Source organism: Moschus berezovskii, chromosome 11, assembly GCF_049115385.1.
Source record: "Moschus berezovskii isolate FMDL1 chromosome 11, NW_MosBer_1.0, whole genome shotgun sequence".
In the NCBI taxonomy this organism is placed as follows: domain Eukaryota; kingdom Metazoa; phylum Chordata; class Mammalia; order Artiodactyla; family Moschidae; genus Moschus; species Moschus berezovskii.
In genome coordinates, this window is record NC_142470.1 from 20,541,486 (window position 1) to 20,553,804 (window position 12,319).

Sequence of the window (12,319 nt, forward strand, 5' to 3'; positions counted from 1 at the left end):
ACATGACTGAGTGAATTCACTTTCTTTTTTCTTAAATCTCGGATAATTCATCGTGAGATACCTAACAAATTATATCTGCAAAGACTCTATTTTCAAATAAGATCATATTCTGAGGGTCCAGACAGCATGAATTCAACCCACTCCACTGACCAAAACCCACAGACAACTTACATCAGTTAAACCATTTCCTCCCGCTTTCCTGTTGGCAGCTCTAGGGACTTTGTGGGCATTGCTGGGCCCTCAATCCTGAGAGCTCCTCAACTGTGCCCACCTTAAAAATTTGAGCAGTTCATTTATTGAGAACTTTCACTAAAAGAAATACTGCCCTAGGGAATTCCCTGGTGGTCCAGCGGTTAGGACTCAGTGCTTTCACTACTGAGGCTCTGGGTTCAATCCCTGGTTGGGGAACTAAGATCCCACAAGCCGAGCGGCGTGAAAAAGAAAGTGAAAGTGTTAGTTGCTCAGTTGTGTCCATCTCTTTGTGACCTTGTGGACTGTAGCCCTCCAGGCTCCTCTGTAATTCTCCAGGTAAGAATACTGGAGAGGGTAGCCATTCCCTTCTCTAGGCATCTGCCAAGTGGTGTGGCCTGGAGTGAAAAAGAGAAAAAGAAATATTGCATGGCCTGGAGTAAAAAAAAGAAAAAGAAATAATACACTAAAAGCCTCCTCTTGAAGTGGAGGTACTCTCCTTGGCATCTGACAGGACAGAATTCTTCAGGGGAAGAAAATAGCAGAAAGAAGAACGTGGCAGAGAGGCCTTATAACACACCCGCTCATCCCCCTGCCCTATAGATTCGGCTCAAAAAAGCAAAGAGACTTGCTCAGAGAGGAGGGCACTGTGCCAGGGTTAAAGATACTCTGACTGCAAACTTACATTATTAACTATTCTCACACTGCTTTCTTGATTCAGAAGGACAAAAATAAGGGACAGCATGAGACTCTAATGAATTACCTGACTTTCAGCTATCCTGATGGCCAAGTTAAAGGAGAATAAAGGAAATTCACTATACAGTGTATTTGAAACCCTGAGCTCCACCTCTGAATTGACAATTTTTACTTTCAAGTGCTTTTAACGGCATAGTGTTGGAAAGGAGTAAGTCATCAGGAGATTGATGCGTTGGGGACATTTTGTTTCTGGGCTGAGCAGTGGCCTGACGGTTGCAGGGGCAGGTGAACAGGAAGACCTTTTGGAGGACATGCATGGATGCATGTTAAATCGCTTCAGCCACGTCCAACTCTTTGCAACCCCATGGACTGTAGCCCACCAGGCTCCTCTGTCTATGAAATTCTCCAGGGAAGAATACTGGAGTGGGTTGCCATGCCCTCCTCCAGGGGCTCTTCCCAACTCATGGACTGAACTCAGGCCTCTTACATTTTTCTCCTGCATTGGCAAGCAGGTTCTTTACCATTAGTGTCACCTGGGAAGCCCTTTGGGGGACATAATCCAATTTATTTATGTTCTCTATTTGAATCTGGAAGGTGGTCCTATCATGTCCTTGCTGCTGATTTCGTCCTACTGAGGGCACCTGTCACAAGTTGTGTCTCTCATGCTTTATTTTCTTTTTAATTTTATTTATTATTTGGGTCTTAGAGGTGGCATGCAAGATCTTTAGTTGTGGCATGTGAACTCTTAGTTGCAGCATGTGGGATCTAGTTCCCTGACCAAGGATTAAACCCAGGCCCCCTGCATTGGGAACACCACTAGGGAATTCCCTCTCATGTTTTCTTATTTCATTCATTCACCTAACATCCTCTGGAAAAAAAATACAAGGTAGAAAAACAAATGCCAAAAAGCGGTGCCAGATACAGAGTTTTGGAAACTGAGAGGAAAGGGGGATGAATAAATGAAGAACGAATGTGTCATGGATGAAGGAGCTGACAAGCAAGTCAAAGACCAAGAGGAGATTCCATCTACCTGATAGCACCTCCCCTGCCATGAGTGCTCATCTAATTTTCCATTGTCATCAGACATCTGCATACAGAATCATAGAGTTTGCCTTTAGCATGAGTGAAAGATCTCGAAGAATCTCAGAGGTCTTTAAGATCCCACCCGTCAAGATGCAGTAATACAAACTTTGGTGCTTCAAACTCTACAGATTCAAAATACTGAAGTGAAAAGGTGAAAGTTGCTCAGTTGTGTCCGACTCTTTGCCACCCAGGCAAGAATACTGAATACTGGCCAGAATACTGGAGTGGGTAGCCTCTCCCTTCTCCGGGGGATCTTCCCAACCCAGGGATCGAAACCAGGTCTCCCACATTGCAGGCAGATTCTTTACCAGCTGAGCCACAAGGGGAGCCCAAAATACTAGGTGTATGACATTCATAGCTCAAACTACCTCTGCTCCCTACCTGCCTATTTCATCTGCTGCTGAACATCTGGGAGATGTTAGGACTCTAGCCCCTTGCTTGTCTCCCGCCTCCACGTACCCCAGAGAGATTCTCCTCTAAGATAATGCCTCTGTCCCTTTACATTTCCCTCCCACTTCTGGTCAGAGTTCCTCTGATCCCTTACTTAAGATTTGGGTTGTGTCTTCTAGTGAGTGTAATGCCATGGATGCCTTTAGGGAGGAGGAATTCGAGGAGATGGGACTACAGCATCAAAGCTGCAATGCGGGGGAGAAGAAGGGAAGGGTTGGTTCACGTGGAATAAGAGGTCCCTTTTATGGTTGTGACTTACTTTGGTGGTTTTAGTCCTAAGTGCGGTTCTAATAAGCATTAAAATGAAATAGCCATGTACATAATGACAGAAACTTGCCATTAGCATGAGTGTCACATCTGCAAGGACTGAGTGATTGTCCAGTTCATGACCTTTATTTTGCAGATATGAAAACTGGGTCCTGGAACTTCCCTGGTGGTCCAGTGGTTAAGATGTTGCCTTCCAGTGCAGGGGATGCTGGTTTGATCCCTGGTGGGGGAACTAAGATCGCACATGCCTGCAGCCAAAACAGGAAACAGAAGCAATATTATAACAAATTCAGTAAAGACTTTAAAAAAAAAAATCAACATAAAAATTTTCTTTCCTTTTTTTAATTTTAAAAATTTATTTATTTATTTTAATTGGAGGCTAATTACTTTACAATATTGTAGTGGTTTTTGTCATACATTGACATGAATCAGCCATGGGTGTACATGTGTTCCCCATGTTCCCCATCCTGAACCCTCCTCCTCCCACCTCCCTCCCCATCCCATCCCTCAGGGTCATCCCAGTGCACCAGCCCTGAGCACCCTGTCTCATGCATCAAACCTGGACTGGTGATCTATTTCACATATGATAATATACATGTTTCAATGCTATTCTCTCAAATCATCCCACCCTTGCCTTCTCCCACAGAGTCCAAAAGTCTGTTCTTTATATCTGTGTCTCTTTTGCTGTCTCGTATATAGGGTCATCATTACCATCTTTCTAAATACCAAGAAATTCTTTCTATATTCCTAAGAAATTTCTAAATTTATTTTAAAAAAAGAAAGAAACTTGGGCCCAAAGAAGCAAGTGGTTTGCTCAAGTGAATGATAGAGACTCCAGGTCTCTGACTCCCTAGATTCAAAGTCTAAGTTTTTTCCACTAAATCAGTGGTTCTCAGCCTGGATTCACACTAGAATCACTTGGGGAGTTGTGGTTTTCTTTCTTTTTTTTTTTTTAATATTGATACCTATATCTGAGTGGATGGCTTCGCAAGTGGTAAAGAATCTGCCTGTCAATACAGGAGACCTATGGGTTCGATCCTGGGTTGGAAGATCACTTGAGGCAAAAATGGCAACCCACTCCAGTATTTTTGTCTGGAGAATCCCATGGACGGAGAAGCCTGGCTGGCTCCACAGGATCGCCAAGAGTCAGACTTGACTGAACAACTTGACACACACACATCTGAGCTGAGCTTTCCCCTGGGGTTCAGATGTAACTGTCCTTAGATGGAGCTCAAACCACTAGACAAGAGCTGGAAGCATTTTATTCCTAGCTAAGTCTTCTACCGGCTCCCCTATTCAGTCCCTTCATATGAAATAAAGAAAAAAATTTTTTTCTTTCAATTCAAATTAAAAGCAGAATATAGTTCAGTTAGCGAGTCAGAAAACATTCAAATGAAAATGGCATGAAAGACAAATTAGTCTGCTGGTTTCTTAAAAATTTAGCTGTGGATCCCTTTCTCCAAATGAATTCTTAAGGGGTTATGAGTTTAGTCACTCAGACACGTCCAGCTCTTTGCGACTCCCAGGCTCCTCTGTGCATGGGATTTTTCAGCCCACAGAGGATCTTCCCAGCCCAGGGACTGAACCCGCATCTGCTGTGTCTCCTGGATTGCAGGCAGATTCTTCACCAGCTGAGCCATCAGGGAAACTCTTAAGGGATGGCCCAGTATTTAAACAGTTAAGGTTGGAGCTCGTTGGGTTGCTATGGGCATAGGGGTCCGAGACCAGGCAGTGGGCATGACAGGGGGAGACAGGAAGCCCCCGGCTGCAGAGATGAGTGGGGCTTTGGCTGTGGTCTTCAGCGCAAACACCTGTGTTTCTCTGCTCATCTGTCAGGAAAAGTAAAATAAACTCAAGGAGGAGGAGAACTGATTCAGTGGACCAGGGAATGCAATTGGGAGGGGGCTGGTAAGTTTGTTACTTCCATTCTAAGATGTTGGAGGTTGTAAAATGTACTGTTGATTGAATAACAGCTTTCTGGGGATTAAAGAACCACTACTTGTTGATGTCTAAAGTTTAAGAAAAATTAATGGATGCGTGCATGCCAAGTTGTTTCAATCATGTCCGACTCTTTACAGCCCTATGGACTGTATCCTGCTAGGCTCCTCTGTCTACGGGATTCTGCAGGCAGGAATTCTGGAGGGGGTTGCCATTTCTTCCTTCAGGCGATCTTCCCCACCCTGCGTCTCTTATGTCTCCTGCATTGGCAGGCGGGTTCTTTACCACTAGTGCCACCTGGGAAGAAAAATTAATGGAGGGCATGGCAACCCACTCCAGTATTCTTGCCTGGAGAATCCCCATGGACAGAGGAGCCTGGTGATCTATATATAGTCCATGGGGTTGCCAACAGTTGGACACAACTGAGCGACTAAGCACAGCAGAGCATACATTTATCTGTACAGTTGATTTCTTTTGTTTGTTTTTTTGTGTGTACAGTTGATTTCATGTAACTTTCCTTTTCAGTGAACAGATAACATTTTTATTTAAGCATATCCCAACTGTGAAAATTCTTGTGAATTCCCTTCTGCTGTTGGCGGGCATGCATAGAATCCAGATGACGTGCGCTCTTCAGACCTGAACTTGTGACCTTGGTCCCGGGAGCACCTTTGGAATTGACTAGTATATTGGGATTCTAGATTGGCATTTCCTATTTGGTTAAACTCCCAGTTTCAGTCCTTAATTGAATGACCTATTACTGGAATTAAATCAATTTTCTTGGAAATCAGCCAGGAGCTTTTGATGAATGCTTGTTCTGGAGCCTGAGGAAAAATCACTTTTTAGTTAAGAACTGACTACATTAACCTTGCTTAACTTAGAAGCATCTAAGATACATTCTGAGAGATCTGGGGATTTCAATTGCATTTTAATGGGTTGGGACATGAGAGGCAGTGTTTGGCATATAAATAACTTTTTTTGTCTCAAGGCTGCTGTGCAGTGTAAGATTATGAAGACAAATTTAGATGAGAGTTAGAGATCCAAATTTAAGATTCAGCAATGCGTGATGGCAGCAGTGGGAAGAATTTGACTGTGGGGAAGATGGGGTAAGTGCAAGCATTCTGGGCAGAACTCGACCTTCTTCAGGCAGGTGATGGCCATCAGACCATCAGGGAGGACCAAGGCCTGGAGATGCCCCAACGGTTGTCTTTTAATGTTTGATGTTAGCTGTCGGCACATCTTTCAGAGCAGTTAATCATGTAAGAAAATATTAGGTAAATATGGAACTTGAAGAGGGGAGTTAGGGAGGAGTTTGAATTTTCTGGTTTGGGCAGGTGGGGACACAGAGTCATTCCAATTTACATATGTCCTTATTTTCTAGCTTGCCAGGATTCAAACACATCAGATATGGTGTCATCAATGGATAGAGAAGGAGGGATAAACAATCCTTTTTAAATTTTATTTATTTAGTTAGTTATGGCTACACTGGGCCCTCCCTGCTGCATTTGGGCTTTCTCTAGTTGCATTGAAGGGGAGCTACTCTCTAGTTGGGGTGCAAACGCTTCTCACTGAAGTGGCTTCTCTTGTTGCGGAGCATGGCTCTAGGTGAGCAGGCTTCGGTAGGTGTGGCGCAGGACTTAGATGCCCCACAGCATATGGGATCTTCCCAGGTCAGAGGTTGAACCCATGTCCCCTGCATTGGCAGGCAGATTCTTTACCACTGACCCATCAGGGAAGTCCTGAGGGATAAACCATCTTTCAAGTTCATTTTTTATGGACTACATTTTTGGTTTTAAGACTTTGAGCAAGAAGTCCAGGAATGCACAAAATTGCACGGGAAATGAAAGAAAATGAAGCCGTACAGTGAAGACTCAAAGATCTGCCTTTGGAAGATAAGAATGATCCATGGCTGTCTAGCAAAACCCTCCTCCAGGCCCTGCATGTGGAGAAACGAGGATACCCTTCCCAGACCTAACACAGAGCTCCAGACCAAGATGCACTGCACCCTTTTTCTTTCTGACCATAATGGTCCTTGTTGGGAGGCAGGGGAGGAGGGGGGATAAGACTTGTTTTCATTTTCAGGGGTCACCCTGACGGGTTGTAGTCCGAGAACAAGTGGAGGCTTTAAAATCCACACATACACAAAATAGTGCTGCAATTATCCTTCAATTAAAAGTAAATTTAAAAAAAAAAACCACAAAAAGACTAGCTTAGTGAAAGTGAGTTTGCTATTGTGAAACCAGAAGCAACATTTGAGACTTAATTCTGACCTAGTGATACTGTCATAAATAAACTATTAATAGAATCATTTCCATTTTGTTTGGTAATTTTAGATCACTGACATGGAAGGTCACGTTGTTTTGTTCTCCTGGTACATGAAGCAGACTTCTGGGATTCTCTCAGTAAACCCACACGGTTTCTGTACGATGAGGAAAGCTGCCCACACAGTTTCTGTATAATGAGGAGAGCTGGCTTTGTGCTTTTCCAGGCAGAATCCTAGTAAGTGTGCTTATTGGGAATTCTTACCCATCATTTGGAGCCATCACCTTAGTCATGTTTATGGACAAAGTAGGAAAGGATGTCTAAGTCTCTGCGTGAAGAGGAAGTGGTCCCAGAGTCCAGATAAAATCTTACATTGCATGGGTTTTATGAACACAATTGAACCACTTGGCATTTTAAGACTAAAGAATCTTTCAATCTCTCAGACTCTGGCAGGAGTAAGAGAACATCTTGAATATTTATAAAAATTCTATGGCCTCTTTCATCATCCCACTTGAAGGGATAATTCAGTTTTCTGAACCCCAGTTTTCCAAGGCTTTCCAGAATGGACATATGCCATCAGCTCCCCCTGCAGGTCTAAGTCTTTCCTGCCAGGGAATTCTTGGAGGTCTGCTGTGAAAATGGATTCTGGAGAGATTTACTCATGTTTCACAGATGGAAAGCTTCAACTGGCTGGAACTGACCATCCTTCTGCTGGGAACTGCCCATCCTGGAAAAGCACCTGGGTTTGAGCCTGTAAGAACATAAATCCGCCACAGGAGAACAAGGTCTCAAACAGGAATTCCAGGGCCCAGGGAGTGAGTTCCTTGCACAAAATGCATTTCTAAATATTCTTTTATCTCTTTTCTTTGTAAGCATCATGACCCTTTGGGAGATTCATCACAGATAAAATTGCCTCTGTGAGATCCGTGGGCTAAGAAATCAAACATATACTCATGGTGTGATAAGTTCACACGCTGTTTTTTCTGAAGAAGCTCTGGAGTGTTTCAGATTGTATATGCTAGTTTGCCGATCCATTCAATAAATACTATGTCAGGCATCCTGACGTGTGACCGATACACGGCAGATCTTGTTTTAGGCACCTGGATAAAGAGAGGACCCAGACAGACTAAGCACGGCCTGGTGGGACGTAAGCACCATGTGGAAGACACACAAACAAGAACATGAAGAACTGAATAATATAATTTCATGTGGAGATAGTGCTATTAAAAAAAGTAAAGCAGGATACAGGGCTGGAGTAATGGGGTAGGTGGTTACTCTTTCTCAGAGCGTAGTCAAGGTTTCTTCAATCAGAACCCGGATAAAGTAAGACAACAATCTCACCCAAGGTGTGAGTGGAGAGCCTTTCAGGGGCATAAACAACAAAAACAAATGCCCTGGGACTAGAATGAGCTCAGTGTGTGCCAGGAACAGCAGGAAGGCCTAGAATAGAGAGAGTTAAGGGGATAGTAATGGGAGATGAGGTCCAAGAAGTAGGGATGTAGGCAAGATCCATTCTGTGGGATCTTATAGAACTGATGCCTTCAAATTGTGGTGCTGGAGAAGACTCTTGAGAAACCAGTCAATCCTAAAGGAAATCAACACTGAATGTTCACTGGAAGGACTGATGCTGAAGCTCCAATTCTTTGGCCACCTGATGCGAAGAGCTGACTCATTGGAAAAGACCTTGATGCTGGGAAAGATTGAAGGCAAAAGGAGAAGCAGGCAGCAGAGGATGAGATGGTTGGATAGCATCACTGACTCAATGGACATCAATCTGAGCAAACTCTGGGAGATAGCGGAGGACAGGGGAGCCTGGCGTGCTGCAGTCCATGGGGGTCACAAAAAGTAGGACATGACAGCGACTGAACAACAAGTTAGAATACGGAGTGTAATTTTTATGAAATGAGAAGATTTTGGAGCCCTGAGAGTAGGGAAGTGACGCAATCTGATTTATGGTTTGAAAATTTCACACTGTCTACTGTGTGGAGGAAATGCTCAAGGAGAACATGTTTTCTAAGGAGAAACACTCAAGGAGGCAGAGAATCTAGTCAGGAAGCTTAATAATAAGAGATGACGGAGGCTCGCAGGTAGTCATCTCAGTAGGAAGAAATGGATATATTCTGGATGTATTTTGAGGATGAAGCCTTAGGACTTGCTAGTGAGCTGGCTGTGGGAACAGAGAGCAAGAAAGCTATTAAGTTTGACTCCTAGGACTTTGGTCCGGGCATCTGGACAATCAGCTGAGCTTGCTCAACCAGGGGAAGCACCCGCTGGAGAGGGTGGGCAGAATCAGGAGTTTTGCTTGGACAAGTTAAGTTGAAGAAACTTCTTAGTCATCCATCTGGAGACGTCAGGATGGCAGCTGGAGTTGTGAGTCTGGAACACTGCGCTCAGCGCAGGAACACCCGGAAGAAACTATTTCTGGAACGAGGAGCTCCCTTCTGCAAGATGTCGTGACACTGGGCTGGGAGCTGGCTCCTCTCCTGGGCCCCAGTTTTCTCATTTGTGAAGTGGTGGAGTTGGTTGGTCTCTTAAGGGGCCTTTCTGATAGGCAAGTGTAAACTCGAAATGTTAACTTTGAATTCAGGGAACAGCAGCTCGGGCAAGGCTGCTGAAGTTGGGACATAACATCAGAAAGAGGTCTAAGCCCCACAGGAGACTGGCAGCTTATCTTAGGATTCAGAATTGGAGACGTGTCTTTGCAACCATAGCCACTGCTTGTTTCTGAAGTGGGGGAGGGAAACATTTCAGCCCCAGAGGGTGAACTTCTCAGAGTCAAGCAGTGGAACATCCGGTGTAAAGAGGATTTAGGGGGGAAGGGCAGTGAGGTGGCCCTGATGTCAGAGCCCTGGGCCCCTTATCATGAGAACCCATAGCTTATGGACACCTGGGTCTGCTGGGAGCGCTGCAGTTCAGGAAAGAGAATGTTGAGAGGACAGCTGGTTTGGTTTTTTGCTTTCCTTTCCCCCCCTACTGTCCTACACTGCCTAGATAAAATTGCAGTTTAATTTTTGTCTCCTTTCTCTGAAGGAGTCCTTAGTGGAAAGAAACCTTACTGGTTTGTATTTTGTCTCACAGCTTCACCAAGTGCTATTGCGTCTCTTATCCCTTCACTTGAGCAGCAAAACAGTCCTGTGGGCTGGGAAGGTTATTATCTAATCTTGCTCTAGAGATGACGAAACTCAAGGTCAGAGAGGTTAAGTAATGTGTTCAAGACGGCAAAGACAATAGAGGGATGAACTTATTTTTGAACTCAAGCTCTGTGGATCCCTAACTCTCCCCTCTTACCATGATGTCATTTGACTTTCCAAACTAAGAGGCTCGATAAACATTGCTTGACCCAATTCCAGATACTAACTACTATGGCACAATTATTTAGTGCTTTCCTGTTTTAGACTGGAATGTAATTTTAAATGACTTTGTTTTACTTTATCATGTTGCTTTATTAAGTTTTCTTTACACTGATAAAGTAACAAGACCTGTGACACAATTCTGAAATAATTGTTGTTTTTTTTAAAGCACTTCAAATAAAACCATTAGGCAATATAGCAAGTTTAGAAGTTTTGGGATTTCTTTTCCATAATGATATGCAGCAGAAAGGAAAGAAGATCACTAAAACTGTACTATTAGAGGGAAGACTTATATACAAGTTCATGCATTTCAGTGCATGTGAGTTGTAGGATAAGATTGCAGGGACCCAGAAGAGCTTTATAGTTTGTTGCAGTTACTACTGTTGTGTAACTAATGATCCCCCCATCCCCCCCAAAATTAAAATAACTACTCTTATGGATTCTGGGGTCAGACATTCCAACAAGGCAGTGGGATGGCTCTGGAGCCTCATGATGCCTGGGAAAGTGACTCAGCAGCTGTGGGTTGGATGCTGACATGTCTGGTGGTCCATCTGGCTGTTGGGTGGGTGGGATGTCAGCTGGGGCTGTTGATTGGAGAATCCACATGTGGCCTTTCCGTGTGACTTGGGCTTCCTCACAGTGTGGAAACTTCTTATGTGCAGACCTGGTTCCAAAAGCGAGTGTCCCGGAGAACAAGAAGTAGCTGCATTGTCTGTTTAAATTAGCCTTGGAAGTCCTACATCATCAGTTTCACTTTCCATTGGTTACAGGCAAGTCACAAGCCTGCCTAGATTCAAGGGCAGGAAACAAAGAACCTGCCTCTGGATGGAGGGCTGGCAAGGTTGCCTTGTAGGTGAACCTACCAGGTATGATGGAAGTTATTGTTGCAGCCATCTTTGGAAAAAAATCACCTACCATTCTAGTGAGGATTTGCCACCTTTCAGTTCAGTTCAGTTCAGTTCAGTCGCTCAGTCATGTCCGACTCTCCGCGACCCCATGAATCACAGCACGCCAGGCCTCCCTGTCCATCACCAACTCCCGGAGTTCACTCAAACTCATGTCCACAGAGTCGGTGATGCCATCCAGCCATCTCATTCTCGGTCGTCCCCTTCTCCTCCCGCCCCCAACCTTTCCCAGCATCAGAGTCTTTTCCAGTGAGTCAACTCGTCGCATGAGGTGGCCAAAGTATTGCAGTTTCAGCTTTAGCATCAGTCCTTCCAATGAACACCCAGGATCGATCTCCCTTAGAATGGACTGGTTGGATCTCCTTGTGGTACAAGGGACTCTCAAGAATCTTCTCCAACACCACAGTTCAAAAGCATCAATTCTTCGGTGATCAGCTTTCTTCACAGTCCAACTCTCACATCCATACTACAAGACCTTTTAGAACTAACACCCAAAAAAGATATCCTTTTCATTCTAGGGGACTGGAATGCAAAAGTAGGAAGTCAAGAAACACCTGGAGTAACAGGCAAATTTGGCCTTGGAGCACGGAATGAAGCAGGGCAAAGGCTAATAGAGTTTTGTCAAGAGAATGCACTGGTCATAGCAAACACCCTCTTCCAACAACACAAGAGAAGACTCTACACATGGACATCACCAGATGGTCAACACCAAAATCAGATTGATTATATTCTTTGCAGCCAAAGATGGAGAAGCTGTATACAGAGAGCAAAAACAAGACCAGGAGCTGACTGTGGCTCAGATCATGAACTCCTTATTGCCAAATTCAGACTGAAATTGAAGAAAGTAGGGAAAACCACTAGACCATTCAGATATGACCTAAATCAAATCCCTTATGATTATACAGTGGAAGTGAGGAATAGATTTAAGGGACTAGATCTGATAGATAGAGTGCCTGATGAACTCTGGACGGAGGTTCGTGACATTGTACAGGAGACAGGGACCAAGACCATCCCCATGGAAAAGAAATGCAAGAAAGCAAAATGGCTGTCTGAGGAGGCCTTACAAATAGCTGTGGAAAAAAGAGAAGCGAAAAGCAAAGGAGAAAAGGAAAGATATAAGCATCTGAATGCAGAGTTCCAAAGAATAGCAAGGAGAGATAAGAAAGCCTTGCCACCTTTGGG